Genomic DNA, 18,622 nt, shown 5'->3' with positions numbered 1-18,622 from the left:
TACACTTTTAGTGATTTCAAGTGACAAGAAAAGACATAAAAGGAGTGCAAAAATTTGAGAGAGACGGCATATACAAAGCCATACCGAAAACTATATACCAAAGCATTAAACTATCTCTTATCCATTTTACAGCTGCAAGTAAGTTAAACAGAAAACTGCTCATAATAAAAGAAAAATTTATTCAGAAATATAAAATTGAAATTTTACATAAAATATGTAAAGTTCCTTATTGTAGAAATTAAATCACAAAAGTATTTTACCTTAGATTTCATTTCAGTACCACCTCCTTAGAGTTCTATATGTTTGCCCTCGTTGGTGTTCGTACGCAAATTCAAGTTGGGGAATGATCTTTTGAAGCATCTCATCCATATGTTTGGAATACCAAAACCTCCATCTCTTCCACAGAAGAAGAGGGAGAATGAAAACTCCAAAGCCAAAAATAAATCCCATCTCTGCGCTTAATAAACTCCAATCAATTGAACTCCTAGTATGAGATTGAGGTGTTTCAGGAGTTGGCATTCCACTATTGCTGCAATTACCGGTCAATGGAGACCCACATAAATTTTCATTTCCTTCAAAGGAATCTCCATCAAATGTCTGAATTTGGGTGCCCTTTGGAATTTCACCCACCAGGTGATTGTTTGAGAGATTCAGATATGCAAGAAAATATAACATAGCAAGCTCTCTAGGGATGTCCCCACTTAAAGAATTGTTTGACATGTCTAAGGATTCAAGATTCTTCAAATTTTCAATAGATGATGGGATATGACCTGAGAGGGCATTATTTGACAAGTTAAGAGCCATCATTGCCTTGAACTGCATTAGCTCAATAGGTATTGGACCATCAAAATTGTTGCTTGACATATCCACGTAAGTGAAGGCTCTCTGGATTTTGTCCAATTTTATTTGTTGACCTTTATTTGTAATAAGAATTGAATTTTGATACTGAGAAAGATCTATTTGATAGGTGTCTGAGGACCCCTCATCAAGAATAGAGCGAGGTACGTTTGCAACAATTTTAGCCAACTTTGCTACAATAGTTTTGTCTAAGTGTAACAATAAATCCTTAAAATCCTTGGGATTATAGTTATCAGTGATATCAATGAATAAGTGGCCAAATTCTGGTCCGACATTATCATTGTCTCGCATCATTGCTTTCCAATTGTTCAATAGTGCTCCTGGTATTGCACCACTGAAATTATTGAATGCTACATCAACCATATGGAGCATTTCCCAGTCAACTCTGCTTTTTGAGCATCCAATTGACCCATGAAGTTTGTTTAACTGTAAATCCATGATTCGTAAGGTGGAAATCTTACTTAAGAAACAAGGAAATTTGTCGGTTAATAAATTTCTTCGAAGGTTCACGACTTGTAGTTTCTGGCAATATGCTAAAGATGTTGGGATGGTACCCTCCAAGAGATTGTCATTTAGGTCCAATAACTGTAGAGAACATGAAGTTGGCAGAGTATCAGGAATATATCCTTGAAGTTTGTTTCCACCAAAGTTCAACACCCGAAGAGTGCTACTCAACTCAGCAAAAAACTTGGGAATCGTTCCATCAAAGTTATTGCGAGAAAGATCGAGTAGAAGAAGACTTGAAGCATTGAGAAAGGATTCAGGGATTTGTCCTTGAAAACTGTTGTTTGAAAGATACAACACTTTTACAAAAGGGAGACGATTTCCAATGTCCGTTGGAATGACCGAGTTAAATCTATTGTTTGAGTAGTCCATATAATTTACAGACCTTGGAAGGAATGGCAATGGCCCTTGTAGTTGGTTGGAACTAAGATCAAGAAGCATAAGGTTTGAACTCAAGTTCCAGATATTTCCTTCCAATTTTGTTAGGAAATTTTTGGACAGGTCCAAGAGAAGAAGATATTCAAGTTGCCAAATCCAATAAGGTATTGTTCCTTGAATCTCGTTGTCAGCAAGGTCAAGATACAGTAATGTTGATTGATTTTTCACAAAACTAGGGATTCCTCTCAACTTGCAAGATGCCAACATTATTTTTCTTAGAGCAGGAAAGGGTGACGGATCATGATCATTTCTAGAGTATATATCAACTGACAAATTGTTATGCGAAAGGCATAATGAAGTCAGGTTACTCAACCTGCGAATCATGTCCAACTGTAATGTGCCATTAAACTTGTTTAAATTAAGTTGAATGACACGAAGTGTTCTAAGGTTAAATATAGACAAAGGAATAGGTCCTTCCAAATTATTACTACCCAAATCAAACATCTCCAGTGTAGGTGAGGTCATCACAGATTCATCCAACAGACCAGTGAGTTGATTAAAGGGAAGTTTAAGTTCTCGTAAATATGGAAGTTTAAGCAGAGATGAGGGAAGAGTCCCTTTGAAAAAGTTAAACCCCAGATCAATGATGACAAGATTTTTAAGGCCCTCAAAATGATTAGATGGTAACACCCCTGTTAAACTATTATGTGAGAGGGACAAATATGTAAGATTCTTGGACATATTAAAAGAAGGAAGTGTACCTGAAAAGTTATTGGAAGACAAGTCCAGATAAACTAGCTGGATGAGTTCTAACATTGAACTAGGAAGTGTTCCATTAAATTGGCAATAAGATATATCAATATGTTTCAAGTTAGAAATTTCACCCGGAAGCTTTCCTGTGAAACTTGTCTCGCTGAGATTCAAGTCACGAAGAGAACCACGTGGTTGGAAGTTTGGCAAAGAACCCATAAGATCTTGATTGTCTGAGATGTCAAGCACCTCTAATGATGGCATGAGGAAGATATCTTTCGGAAAAGAGCCATTCAAGCCACAACTTCTGAGTTGCAGTATGACTAGATTGGACAAATTTTTTAAGGAATCTGGCACTGAGCTGGACATGCTGTTGTTGCTTAAATTCAGAACAGTGAGTGACAGAAGCTTAGCCAGGGAAGCATGAATAGGTCCAGACATATTGCATGATGACATGCTTAGAACACTAAGTTGTGCAATGAAGATAAAGCATGAAACCATTCTTGTCCTTTTGCAGGTATTGTTATACCATCTAGATATAATTCTGTGATTTTTGTAAGGTTTTGCAAAAGCATTGCTATATTTGGCTTGTCGAGTTTCAGGGTGTGAGGTGAGGAGATTGAAGAAGACAAGTCAAGAATAACTAACCTTCTGAGATGAAACATTTCATTAGGAATCTGCCCCTCAAAGCCAGCATTTGAAAAGTTCAAATACCTCAAATTATTGAGTTTGCAGAGTTCAGAAGGAATCACCGAACTGAAGTTGTTGAAAGCCAAATTCAAGCTTTGAAGATATTGAAGGCCAAAAAGAACGGTTGAATTAAGAAGTCTTCCTGAGATAGACTCCTCACTGAGATCAAGGGCTACAACACGACCTTCTTTGCATGTCACTCCATTCCATTGACAACAATCTTGATTTTGATTCCAAAGAGTGAGTTTTTTGGAAATTGTAGGGTTGAATATTAGGTTATTTTTCAAAAGGAGCAACATGGAACACTCGTTGCCAAGCAAATAGGCATTGGCTGGAAAGACGTTGGCATTGTGGTTTATGCAGAGAAATGGTAAAAGAAAAAAGCACAGGAGTGTGTGTCCTCTCATAGTTTATAATGAGAAGTGTATGATGAGAGATATTTCTCATTTGAAAAATCTATTTCTCTTTTATAGACTACAAAAAGATGTACTATTTATAGTTTCCGGCGAGTCTATCACGCAATTAAATCACTTTGGAAGTAAAAGTAACTTTGACCAACTTGTAATATTTTAATACCAATTTTTGAAAGCAATATAATTTTAGATTAATAACTTGATTATTTATCTTCTTGAACAAAATATATTAATTTTTTTATTAAATTAAAACAAATACTTTTAATATATAAATTATATTATAAAAATAAAAACTTTGTAGTTTAACGACCTTCCTTAAATTTTAATATTTTGTTGTTTCTTTTTTATAATTTGTTAAAAGGAATTTGTTCTTGCAAGGGACAAATAAGATCAGTTAGGCACAAGTATTATATCTCCTCTGCTGGCCTCTTCCCATTTGGCATATATCGGCTTGGACCTGGGAGGAATTACCTGCAAGGGACTCCAAAGCTTAAGTCAGCTAAAAGCTCTCAAAAAGTCAAATCAAGTGATTAATGGAGTAATGAATGCGTACTTTTAATTCGTGGGGTCCATGTGCATTTATAGATTATTAATTATGTTTGCCTATTCCATGGATTGGGCCCTGGTTTGGGCTATAGGTGGGCCTAGGCTTTGGCCTAGGCCCTTAGTCTTCACTGTTGTGGGTTTTGATTTCGTTAAGTGTACTAGGGTGGTCAGCATAGGCCGATTACCTCTTTGGCGGCTCGTGCCGCCATTGCTAATACGTGGTCCTAGGCTAGTTATTTCTTTTAGTGTCTTAGGTTACCGGTTTAGGCCGGTTAGGATTAGGTTAGCCTAGGCCGGTTACCTGAATAATTTCACGTGTAGATATGGTGGACGTTTATTATTATTACTTGGTTGAATTGGTTAGGTGTGGTACACCAGTCCCCCAGCCTTTGTCGATATAGGTATGTCGGTGAAGGATGATATGTGCGGATATGTCAGCGAGACCGGCTAGGTGTGATATAGAATTTAAATATATTATTAAAAAGATATATTGAAAAAGGGAATTGTAAAAAATATTATAAAATAAAAAGCTTTGGAATTTTAGATGAAATTGACGGATAAATGAAACTAAGTCAAAAAAGAAATATATAATATACACACTCAAACATTATGAAAAAGTAAATATGAATTATACTTTCAATATAGAGATGGGAAGGAATTTATCATTTTCTTTTCCTTGTATTATCTTGCATTCGTTGAAAAACAAAAACCATCATTCATGTTTTTGAAATTACAAATTTTTGACTTTGTCATGAGATATCACTGACAACTGTTTTTCGCGAAATCGTGGAAATACCGAGTAAGCAGGTGCGTTCTTCACGTCCGCCTAATCACATTTTCACATTGTGATTTCACTGTTAAAGTATACTTGATAATTAGGAATTTTGATTATGCATTCAAATCTGCAAATATTTTTCATAAAGTTAAATTTATAAAATAAATAGTTTGAAACATACAAAATAAATTATGAATGTTTTCTTTTTTGAATTTGAGTTTAACCTCAAAACACTTAATTAAATTCGCATTTATTTTTTAATTGTTATGGAGGTGTTAAAAAAAACAAAACGTTTTTGGATTATAATATAGAGATTAATAATGTAACTCAAAATTAGCAATCCTTCAAGTCATTGTTAATTTTGTTGAACACGTCTTTCTCAATATAAATCATTAAACAATCATTCATATATGTTGAGTGGGTTGGCATGGTCCTCTTTGAAAATATGCTCTTAGTATCTTTTCCTTGTCATTAGGATGATATGCTGAAATTTTTATTTGCCTTTCCGGATTTGATGACAAGTCTTCCATATTAATTTTAATTTGTTGTTTAGTTTTTGGAGACTTGATTCACAACATTTTGTTAGGAATTCAAGTGTGAGTCTAAGTCTCACATTAACCAGAAATGAGAAAGTAAAGCACTATATAAGAATCAAGACTCATTGCCTTAAGGTTTTGGGTTGAGAGGAGTATCAGTGTCTTATGTGGTTAGACTCAGATATCATTGATGTTGTTCTTCCCAGTGGAAACCCCTCTGTAAAACCTACACATTTATTCTTTAAAAGAAATTAATAATTCAAAATTTAAAATATCCATAAAAAATAAAAATTCAGAAATCGATCAAACAGTACCTAAATCATTTTTTGTTTCTCTGATTTTAGTTGATCCGTACTGGTTCGTTCCTTCTTTTCGTACCTAAATGTTGTTCATCTGCTGTTCCGCACTGTTTCGTTCGTTCCTACTTCTGAATCTCTCATCGTCGTCTAGTTTGCCAGGTTGGCAGTAGAAGTTGTGCGAGAAATTTGGATTTTTTGGTGTTGTTTTTCATCGTCATTCCACACTACATTAATTATTATTAATTTTGACTTTTTAAAATATATTAAAAAAATATTTAAAATGTTAACACGATATATTTTAAATGCTCATTAGAAAACAATTGAAAAAAAAAAGAAAGTAGAAAATCTGTTGGGTGGAGAGAGGACTCATCCTGCACTCATTGTTTTGCTTCGTTCAAGTGGTGGGGTGGGTGAGATTCCAATTGATTTTAATTTCTCTCCTCTCCATTACACTAATTTCATTTATGATGCATCAAAAAATGATATTAAATAATTTATAATATATTTTTTCTATTAACTTCTATAATTAGGAATTATTTTTAGGAGAGAAAGGAAAGTATAGGGTAGCACTTTATAGAAGAAAGATAAATTTAATGGTAATGGTTTGTTGCGGTTTTATGGAGAGAAAGAAAATATAAATATGTTCTATTATCCTTTTAATTCAATTTTATAATAGGGCTTAGGAGTTTTAATTTCGGATTATAATTATAAATTATTTGAGTATAAATCAAGTAATCTTTGAAAGAAATAAGGAGAACAAAATTAGGGGACATAATTTATATGCTTAAAGATGAGTTGGTCTAGATCAAAGTTTGAGTCGAATGTTTATTAACTAACTTCGAAGGTTGATATAAGTAAGGTAGTCAAAATTGATATTTAAATAGTAAAATCGTAAGATCCTATTATTTAAACCGTATTTACGAGTTATATTACATGCATAATCGTAATACGATAGATCAATAAGATCGTAAAAAAAATCGTAAAATCGTGTAAATCGTCGTATGTTTTTGTTCAAATGTTATGTTTTACTATTCGTTCATAATCTTTGGTGAACAATTAAAAAATTCCATTGTTATCTATGTTCCCAATCACACAACCACTTTTCATGTAACGCCCCATTTAATAATTAAACTTAATTATATGAAAGCGTCACACAAAATAATATAAAGAGTGAAGATTCGAAGTGTGACTTCACTTCACATAATTATCCAAAAGTTTCTCCAAGGAATCCAAGGCACACCAGTATGCCAAAACCGAGCAGCAATACAAAAACTTGACAATAGTTAATAATGTACTAGAATATAAAACAGTACATGGGCCTTAGCCCAAGAGAGAGCCCAAGACAGAAGAATCCAGCCCAGGTGGACTACGCAGTGGAACCATCACCTCCTGTTGACCATGGGTGTTTCTCACATCTGCTCACACCAATAAATTGATGATCATCGCAAAAGAGAAAACCACACATACCAAACATACAACAAACAACAGAAGGGTAAGCTAGAGTCGAGAAAATAGTTTTATCATGCAATCATATACACTTCAATAGTCAATTATACATACATCACCCAAACATGTTATGACCTTCCAAACAATACACTAAGACTCGACACGACTCATCCGGATATGTATAATTTAGTCAGATTCAACGGATGCTTGCACTTGTGGTGGATATCTCTGCTCACCCCCGAGCTAAGTGTTACAAGTGTTACATAATTTCAATCCCCCACACACAAGATTAGTCATTAATGAGTTTCAAGCCTCCTGCTACTCTCACCACAAGAGTCAGTCCGTTCTATGTGAGACTAACTAACTCCTTAGAGCGTCAGGATGCAACCTTACATTGAATCCTTACCAAATTATATAGATGGGGCACCACCATGGACTCCCACTAACAGGGGCCATGGAATTACGTCCCGACCACTAAAGCACGACCATGAGGTCTCACCTAGAGGCCTATGGAATTACGCACTGACCAAAACCAATCATACTCAATCAATCAAGTAATATTTATCATGCACATAACCTCATGCCAACCTTTTCAACCCGTCCTTATTCATATCCAAATGTTGAATCCATACCATCTCATCCTTACCAAACCATGAATATAGAATTGTATTTCATATCAATACCATGCCACTTTGATACCAACCATCTTATTTAAATCACATGCCAAGATCATACCAAACCCATCATTCATAACCCATGAACCACATCACTCATGCATAATCAATCAGAACATGCTTTAATACAATAATTCAACCATACACGTGACATTCATCCAATAACATAGAAGAAATCAAAACAAGGACGCATCCTCTTCCAACTCTCGCTCAGGCTGAAGGTGCTCACTCAAGCAAGAGGTTTCTCTCGCTCAGGTGGGCTCCCCTCGTTTAGGCGAGAACTCAAGGAGTGGAAATAGTGGCTTCCTACGAGATCTCGCTTAGGCGAGCCCTCCTCGTCTAAGCGAGACCTCGCTCAAAACGGGGACTCGTCGCTTAAACGACCTCTCGAGCAGAAATCCTAAGCGAACTTCTGTTAGTCTCGCCTAAACGAGACAAGCTTGCTTGGGTGAGATTATCAGGCATCGCCACTGTTCGCACCTGCGTCAGCCATACGTACATACCAAACAACACAACCAAGCATCCCATGCATTCACAGTAGTACACAATCTCAAGAATTGTGAAACAAAAACAAAACAACCCACAATCGCATTTAAACAAGGAGGTTCTAGCTTCCCTTACCTAGAAAGGGTTAGCCAAACAACTCCGACACTGAAGCGAATGAGTACGAGAACTCCCGGAGTAGATTTAAGATCTGAGAAACCCTAACATATATGAGGCACGAGATTATTACACAAAGCCCTAACAGGAAACACGAAGAACTAAACCAGGGATGAAGGGTAAGGGTTCATGAACAACTTACGTGAGCAAAACGAGGCCAAACCAACTCAGATATGACTGAACTTCAAAACCCTAGCATAACTTTGAGGATGAAAAAAAGAGTAAGTTGTGAGCTATTTCCGCAAGAATGATCAGAATGGGAGGGGTTTGGCTGCCTTAGGGGCCTTAGCACCCTATGGGCCAGCCCTTAGGCCTAACAGATTAAATGTCAGCCCTTAAAACATTAGGGCAGAAAAATTAGGCCTTACATTCTCCCCAACAACAAAAATTTTTGACCTAGAAAATGAAAACTTACCAAGTAAAAAGATGCAGGTGTGATTTCCTCATATCCTCCTCTAACTCTCACGTAGAGTCACCGGTTCTCTGATCCTATATGACTTTGACAAGGCTGACTATTTTTCCTCGGCATTCCTCAACTTTACTATCGTCTAAAGCAATGGGTGGCACTTCTATAATGAGGTCCTCTTTGATTTGTATATCCTCTACTTCCAACACATGAGCCGGATCAAACACATACTTCCTCAGTTGTGACACATGGAACACCGGATGGAGATTTGCCAACTGAGGAGGCAAGGTTATCTCATAAGCTACTGGCCCAATCCTCCTCGATATCTGGTAAGGGCCAAGAAACTTAGGAGAGAGTTTCCTTGAACGGAGAGCCCTTCCCACACCAATGGTTCGAGTCACCCTCAAGAACACATGATCTTCTGCCGCGAACTCCAAGGGTCTCCTCCTACGGTCCACATAGGCCTTCTGCCTACTCTAAGAAGCCTGCATTTTGTCCCTCGCCATCCTTACCTTATGAGTAGTCTGGTCCCACAAGTACTGCTTCCCCATCTTGAAACCAACATAGAGGGGTTCTACATTTCTTACCATAAAGAGCCTCATGTGGTGTCATGCCGATTGTAACATCCCGTCAGGATATTACGGATTTTAAATAAAAAGTAAAGAAATATTACGTTAGCTTCATTTATTAAAGCATCATTTCCCCAAAACGCGGGAAATTTAAAACTTTATTAAATCTATGAATAGTCTAAAATTCCATAATTTATAAAACTCAAAATAATATAAAACATCCATAGTGTTTACAATTTATTTCAAAGCCATAAATCATAAAAACTCCCAAGCTATCCCCGCTCCGTTGCCAAGCCTCAACGAATCCACCTTCAACATCATATGCTCCCGTGTACCGATCATCGCCAAACACAAGCAGATAAGGTGAGCTAACAGAATAAACCACATATATATATATACATATATATATATAAGACACTCATATACATATATAACACATCATTCACATCAGGGAAAGTTCCTTTCATTAATGCCATACCACATGGCCACCACCATGTGAATCGTGTTCTACATCTTCTAGTGATTACTTCAAGATGAATTGTTGCCATACCTATCGGCCACAACCGATAGAGCACGTGCGGGAAACCATGTTACCGATCATACACCGTAACGTCAGGTGGAGTTCCCAAATACGAACATAGTTCGCAACGTCCCAAGACTACCAAACTCGTCAGTCAACTACTAAGGAGGGCAATTTATCTGGACCCATCCATACTGGCCACAACCAGCACACTTACATCGGCAACACTCGCTAACCCGAGCTCAACTCAAGGGTTCCTCGTGTTCATCCGCCATCCCGAGCTCAACTCGAGGGATGCCATTCCGAGCTCAACTCGAGGAATGCCACGTGCTTAACCCCTATCCCGAGCTCAACTCAAGGGATACGTTCCGAGCTCAACTCAAGGAACACCAGCAAACCCACCTTTGAAGCATCACTAAAAGCCTTGTAGATCACGCCTGCAGAACCAACTACCCAAAGTTGTAGCAGCAAAATCACCTAGTGGGGGACACGTACCACCAGGCACTGCCCACTTCCAAACCGCCTGGCGGGGGACACGTACCGCCAGACGCAAACGCGCCTCTGATGCCCATGCCTGTAGTTATCGCCGGGTAGGACACTCCTCACCACCAATCGCCACGTGCTTTCCAGAGCCTCTACCAGATCTTTTCCGATTGGCGGGATCACATTTTTCGCTAGGCGCCATGCGTTTCAAGCTTCTCTGGTTTTCTTTTATCACCTGGCAACGCACCCCAAGTCGCCAAGCAGCACACCCCAAGCCACTAGGCGCCACACCAGTAGCGTCACTGCTATTGGTTTTTGGCACTTTGAAGCAAGTTCCAAAGAACCCCAAACACTATACATACAATCCATAACATGAAATATGCTTATCCAGTCATAATCACATGATTGGATCATAGTCCAACACAATGTTGAACAACCAAACAATATACAAAAACAGGAAAAATATATAACTATTACCCCAAAATATCACATGAGCAATAAAACAATAAATGATAATAATAAAACTAATAACAACAACAACAACAATAATAATAATAATAATAATAATAATAATAATAATAATAAAACAAAACAACATTAATAATAATAATAATAAAAACAATAATAAAATCAAATCAAATGAAACAATAATAATAAAAAAATAATACTAATAAGTTAAAACAATAATAGCAAAGTAATAATAATAATAACAAAATAAAGCAATAATAATAAAACATTAATAATGATAATAAAATCATAAATAAAATATAAAATATAATAATAACAATAATAATAAAATAATAGTAAAAAAATAATGTAAAATAATAATAATAATAATAGGAATAATAATAATAATAATAAATAATAATAATAATAATGAAATAAAATATTAATAATAGTAATAATTATAAAATAAAATAATAATAATAATATTAATAATAAAAATAATAATAATAATAATAACTAATAGTAATAATATATAAATAATAATAATATAAATAATAATAATAATAATAATAATAATAAAAATAATCATTATAATAATAATAATAGTAAAAATAATAATATAAATAATAATAATAAAAAAATAAAATAATAATAACAAAATATTAATAATAATAGTAAATAAAATAATAATAATAATAATAATAATAGTAATAATAATAATAATAATAACTAGTAATAATAATATATAAATAATAATAATAGTAAAAAAAAATAATTATAATAATAATAACTAGTATTAATAATAATTAAATAATAATAATAAAAATAATAGTAAAAATAGAAATAATAATAATAATAAAATAAAATAAAATAATATTAATAATAATAGTAAATAAAATAATAATAATAATAATAGTAGTAATAATAATAAAAATAAAAATAATAAGAATAATAACTAATAATAATATATAAATAATAATAATAATAACGAAAATAAAAATAATTATTATTGTTATCATAATAATAATAATAATAGTAATAATAATAAAAATAATAATAAAATAAAATATTAATAATAATAGTAAATGAAATAATAGTAATAAAAATAATAATAATATATAAAGAATAATAATAAAAATAATAATAATTATAATAATGATAACTAGATATATAAATAATAATAATAATAAAAATAATTATAATTATAATTATAATAACTAGTAATAACAATATATATATATATATATAATAAAAAAATTAATTATAATAATAATAGTAATAATTATAATAATAAAAAATAATAATAATAATAATAATAGTAAAAATAATAATAATAATAATAATAATATGATAACAATAATGACTAATAATAATAATAATAACATATAAATAATAATAATAATAATAATAATAATGGAAATTATAAGTAATATTATTATGTTTAATAATTTTACAAGTATTATTATTTGTAATTATTAATAATATTATTATAAATATTATTTGTAGTTTATTACATATTAAGAAAAGAAGATAGTTACATATTAAGAAAAGAAGATAGTACCAAAATTACTACATTAGCCATTTTCTTTTATTGACACGTGTTATAAAAATTAGTTTTTTCGTCATTTTAAAGCTCTAGTACAAAAGGACCTGAGTTCAAATCCTACAAGAGTCAATTTTTATTTTATTTTTTCATTTATTTATGATTTCAACTATAATATTAATTATAAATAATATTATTATTTGTAATATTTTTATAAGTATTAGTATTTCTAATTATTAATAATATTATTATTATAAATATTATTTATAGTGATAGTAGTAAGATTATAACAAATATTAGTATTATTATTATTATTTTTATATGTTACTATTATATATTATTACTATTAGTATTATTAACATTATTAGTAGTAAAGTTATTACTCTTATTTGTAATATATAATATTATTACTATTATATATTTTTGTTATTAATTACGTCTCAATTTTTATTAGATTATGATAAATTAATTTTTTATCTTAAACTTAAAAAAAATAGGTATATTGATAAATATATGATTAGTTTAAAATTTCACTCTAACATTTCATTGTTGATGTTCATACCCATTCAAATTTGAAGGATTTGTCGACCATTATTGAATTATGTCAATCTTTGATAAAAACAAACAAATTAAAGATATTTTACTTGATTGATTATTTAATTCATTTTATTTAACTCTAAATATTTCATTTTCTACCATGAAAATTATCAAAACAAAATTCGAAATAAGATGAAAGATGAATTTCTTGAATGCAATATGGTTATTTACATTCAAAAAGGAATAACTGGAGATTTTTATTCCGAATAAATTATTGATGAGTTCAAAATTTTTTACTATAAATTATTTTGGCTACACCAAAATTATTGGTCAAGATCCGTCATGGGTTATTATTATCAATTATAATTAATAATCATTATTACTATCAACTATAAATGTTATTATTATTATTATTAATTATAATTATTTCTATTATTATATTACTATTATTATTAATAAGAACTATAATTATTATAATAGTTATTATTATTATTATTGTTAGATACACATTTTACTTTTACTTACTAGGTAGGAATCATGTTTCAATTATTTGTCATTTTTATTTGTTTTATTGTTCATTTATCTCTAGATTTGAACAATTGTTTCAATTTTAAAAAATAGTTACTAAAATTAGTAAAATAATAAAACTGAAAAATATTTTTTTATTATAAATAATTATTTAAATTTAAAATATAACACTTAAGAGGATAAAATTGATAAAATAAAAAGGACACCAAAGATGTTTATCTCTTTATATATGTAGTTGTATTAATATTAATATTATTAGTAGTAGTATTAGTATTTTTTTTTTATCACTACGCGACATTATTATAGTGGTATTATTATCATTATCATTATCATTATTATTATTATTATTATTATTATTATTATTATTATTATTATTATTATAGTTAGACAATATTTTTTTTATTTACTACGAGATCATATTTCAGTTACATGCTTGTATTTGTTCTATTCTTCATTTTATCTCTATATCTTGGTATTTTTTGTATTGAAAAAAAATAGCTACTAAAATTAGTAAAATGATAAAGTTGACAAATAATTTTTTATTATGAATAATTATTTAAATTTAATAAATAATAATTAAGATGATAAAATTGTAAAAAACAAAAAAAGGCATAAAAATGTGTATATCTTTATATATTTAGTTAGTGTATTATTATCATTATTACTACTGGCGTACACGCATTTTTTAAATATACATGATATTATATTAATAGGTGATGTAATGTAATGTTATTATGTTAATATATATATAATAAAATTATATTTATTAAAAATAAAGTAATAGGTGATGATAATGTAATGTTATTAAGTTAATATATAAAATAAAATTATATTTATTAAAAATAAAGTGAAATATATCAGAAAAGATAAGAGAATAATGGTTGATAAAATAGAGAAAAAAATAATAGCAGAGATAGACGATTTTATAAAAAAGTTTGTAAAAATAACGGTCAATTTTCAAAAATTTAATAAATAATTATATTTTAAAGGGTAAAATTGGTATTTTGAAATGTGGACACAAAAGAGAGAATTCTCTTTATATATTGTTATATATTACTATTATTATTATAACTACGAGATATTATTATAATGGTATTGTTATTATTATTATTATCACTACGGGATATTATTATAATGGTATTATTATTATTATTATTATTATAGTTAGACACACATCTTAATTTTATTTACTACGACATCATATTTCAATTAGTTGTTCTTCTTAATTGTTTTGTTGTTGATGTATAGCTTTATATATAATTATAGATTATTAGTATGTCAATATTAACCTTGGTATTTGCATTGACATTAATATTTATAGCATGAAAATTATTATTATTATCATTTGTTTGTTATTATTAGTATCATCATTATTATTTGTTATTACTATTATTACTATTCATGGTGATGTTATTAGTATAAGTGTTTTTTTAATTATAAAATACATTATTATACTAAATACTTTTACTAAATACTTTTTTTATAATTTATAATTTATATTAATATTATTATTATTATTATTATTTTTAATGGTTAAATAAATATAATAACAATTATATTATTATTCTAAACAAATTTGAAATAAATAAAAAAACGTGCGCACATGTACAGGTCATATACTATTATAATTGTAACGTCCCATTTATTTAATGATCCAAATTAAAAGAAACGTCACATAGAATAATATAGTAGTGTGGTCTTGGAGTATAGATACAACTCCGTACAATAACCAAGGCACACCACGATGCAAAAAGAAAGCATGAAGGAGTAATGACAATGTATTCAAAAATAAAGCCGAAAGGCCAAACAGTACATGGGCCATTGCCCTAAAAGAAAAGCCTAAAAGCAGAAGCCAGTCCAGAGGCTAAGTAGCGGAACCATCACCTCCCTCTTCACCACGGGTGTTTCTCGCATTTGCTCACATCAATAAATTGATGATCATCGCAAAAGGAGAAGAACCACACACAAAGCAATCAAACAAGCAAAAGGGTAAGCTAGAGCCAAAAATATTTTTATCAAACAATCATATATATTCTCGCAGTCAATTATACATACGTCACCCAAACATGTTATGACCTTCCAAACAATACACTAAGACTCGACGCAGCTCATCCGGATACGTATAATTTAGTCGGATTCAACGGATGCTTGCACTTGTGGTGGATTGTCTCTGCTCACCCCCGAGCTAAGTGTTACAATGTCTCGATCCCCACACACAAGGTTAGCACTTAATGAGTTTTAGGCCTCCTGCTACTCTCACCACAAGAGTCAGTCCGCTCTATGTGAGACTAATTGACTCCTTAGAGCGTCAAGATGCAACCTTACCTTGAATCATTTCTAAATTATATAGATGGGGCACCACCATGAACTCCCACTAGCAGGGGTCATGGAATTACGTCCCGACCACTAAAGCACTACCATGAGGTCTCACCTAGAGGCCTATGGAATTACGTACTGACCACAAACCAATCATATTCAAACAACCAGTAATATATATATCAATGCATAGAAACCTCATGCCAACCTCTATAACCAATCCTCATTCATATCACGTGTGGAATCCATACCAACTCATTCTTCCCAAACCATGAATATAGAATTTCCTCTCATACTAATACCATGCCACTTTAATAACCAACCTTTTCATTTAAATCACATGCCAAGTTCATACCCAAAATTCATCATTTCTCACCCATGAACCATTCCATATCTCATATCAAATCCATACCAAACTCATCATATTCAATCCATGAACCAATCCCATACATGCACATTATGTATTTCATGCCTTAAACAGATCAAATCACCCAAACATATAGTGACCATACAGAGACAATAGAGAAAACAGAACCTGGTGCATTCTCGCCAAGCTTCTCGCTCAGGCATAAGCGTATCGCTCAGGCGAGAGCATTCTCTCGCTTAGGCGAGTTCCCTTCGCCTAGGCGAGAACTCAAAGAGGGAACAATGGTGTTGTCGTGTTCTCTCGCTTGGGCGAGACCTCCTCACCTGAGCGAGATGTCCCCTTGCTCAAGACTGGAGCTCGTCGCCTGAGCGACAGTTTGCGCAATACCAGGGAGGGTTTCCTGATACTCTCATTTAAGGCGGGTACCACTCGCTTTTGCGAGATTATGAGGTTCACTCCACTATTCGTGCAGGCCAACATACATATTCATCCATAACAGTCCCACAATACATATTCATTCATTCCAATCATCATTCAACCATCACAAGCACGAAATAAAGCTGTAATACCAACAATATACAATGAAACATGAAAAACAGTAAGGGTCCTAGCTTCCCTTACTTGGAATGAGCTAGCACAGGACCTCGACACCAACCACTGAACACAACAGCTCTAAGAATAGACTTAGAAAATGGAGTGGAAAACGAACTGAACTTGAGCAACCTTAACCAAGATCGGAGTTAACCCTAGCAGAGATTTTGCTGCTCTAGAAAGGAGTAAGGGAACAGTTTTCTGAAGAGTGAATGGAAAAGATAGTGTTAGGGCAGATTAGGGTATGGATCCCCTTTTGGGCCAGCCCTAGGCCCAACTGATTGGGGCAGCCCCTTTTAAAACAAGGGCAGAAAATATTGGGCCTTACAATAATTATTTTGTAAAATCAATTAACTACACCATATTGTGATATTAATTTTATTTATTATATTTAAAACTTAATTTACAACTTCATTTCGTTAGTAATAACATTTACAACAATATAACCTAATTTTCATGATATTTATTATTTTATTTTTATATTATTGTTATTATTATCAATTATAACTCTAATTATTGATATTATTATTATTATTATGAACTCTAATTATAATTATAATAATTATTATTATTAACTATAATTGTTATTATCAACTATAATTATTATGATCAATATTACTACCAACTATAAGTATTATTATTATCATTATTAACTACAATTATTTTTATTATTATATTACTATTATTTTTATTACTACTATTATTATTAATTAAGAACTATAATTATTATAATAGTTATTATTATTATTATTATTATTATTTTTATTATTATGATTACATACACATTTTACTTTTACTTACTATCTATGAATCATGGTTCAATTACTTGACCATTTTATTTATTTTGTTGTTTATTTATCTTTATATTTGAATAATTATTTCACTTCAAAAAAAATAGTTACTAAAATTAGTAAAATAATAAAACTGAAAAATATTTTTTTTATTTTAAATAATTATTTAAGTTTAAAATATAACAATTAAGAGGATAAAATTGAAAAAATAAAAAAAGATACCAAAGATGTTTATCTCTTTATAAAAGTAGTTGTATTATTATTATTATTATTATTATTATTATTATTATTATTATTATTATTATTATTATTATTACTTTTATCGCTACGCGATATTATTTTAGTGTTATTATTATTATCTATTGTTATTATTGTTGTTGTTATTATTATTATTATTATTATTATTATTATTATTATAATTAAATACACATTTTACATTTATTTAATACAAGATCATATCTCAATTACTTGCACTTTTTATTTGTTTTGTTGTTCATTTTATTTTTATATCTGTGTAATTATTTGAATTAAAAAAAATAGTTACTAAATTATTAAAATAATAAAATGGACAAATAATTTTTATTATGAATAATTATTTTAATTTAACAAATAATAATTAAGAGGATAAAATTGTATAAACAAAAAAGGACACAACAAATTTAATCTCTTTATATATGTAGTTAGTGTATTACTATTATTTTTATCACTACGAGATATTATTAATAATGGTATTATTATTATTATAGTTAGATACAGATCTTAAATTAATTTACTACAAGATCGTATTTCAATTATACTTGTCATTTTTTTTATTTTGTTGTTAATATATATCTTTATATATAATTATAGAATATTATAGTTGACATCAACCTTAGTGTTAGCATTAATATTAATATTTATAGCATAAATATTATTATTATTATTATTATTGGTATCATTATTATTATTATTATTATTATTACTACTATTCATAATGGTCTTATTATTATAAGTAT

General features: G+C 30.7%; 1 pseudogene; it reads right to left on the bottom strand.

Annotated features, from left to right (window-relative positions):
• Positions 1-159: 159 nt before the first annotated feature.
• LOC114165203 (receptor-like protein 6) lies at positions 160-3,601 on the bottom strand (annotated as a pseudogene).
• Between the last annotated feature and the right edge of the window lie 15,021 nt (positions 3,602-18,622).

Source organism: Vigna unguiculata, chromosome 10, assembly GCF_037176805.1.
Source record: "Vigna unguiculata cultivar grain cowpea cultivar isolate G323 ecotype 2 chromosome 10, ASM3717680v1, whole genome shotgun sequence".
Lineage (NCBI taxonomy): Eukaryota > Viridiplantae > Streptophyta > Magnoliopsida > Fabales > Fabaceae > Vigna > Vigna unguiculata.
The sequence above is the reverse complement of the archived record's forward strand: the minus strand, read 5'-3'. Positions and strand labels throughout refer to the sequence as shown.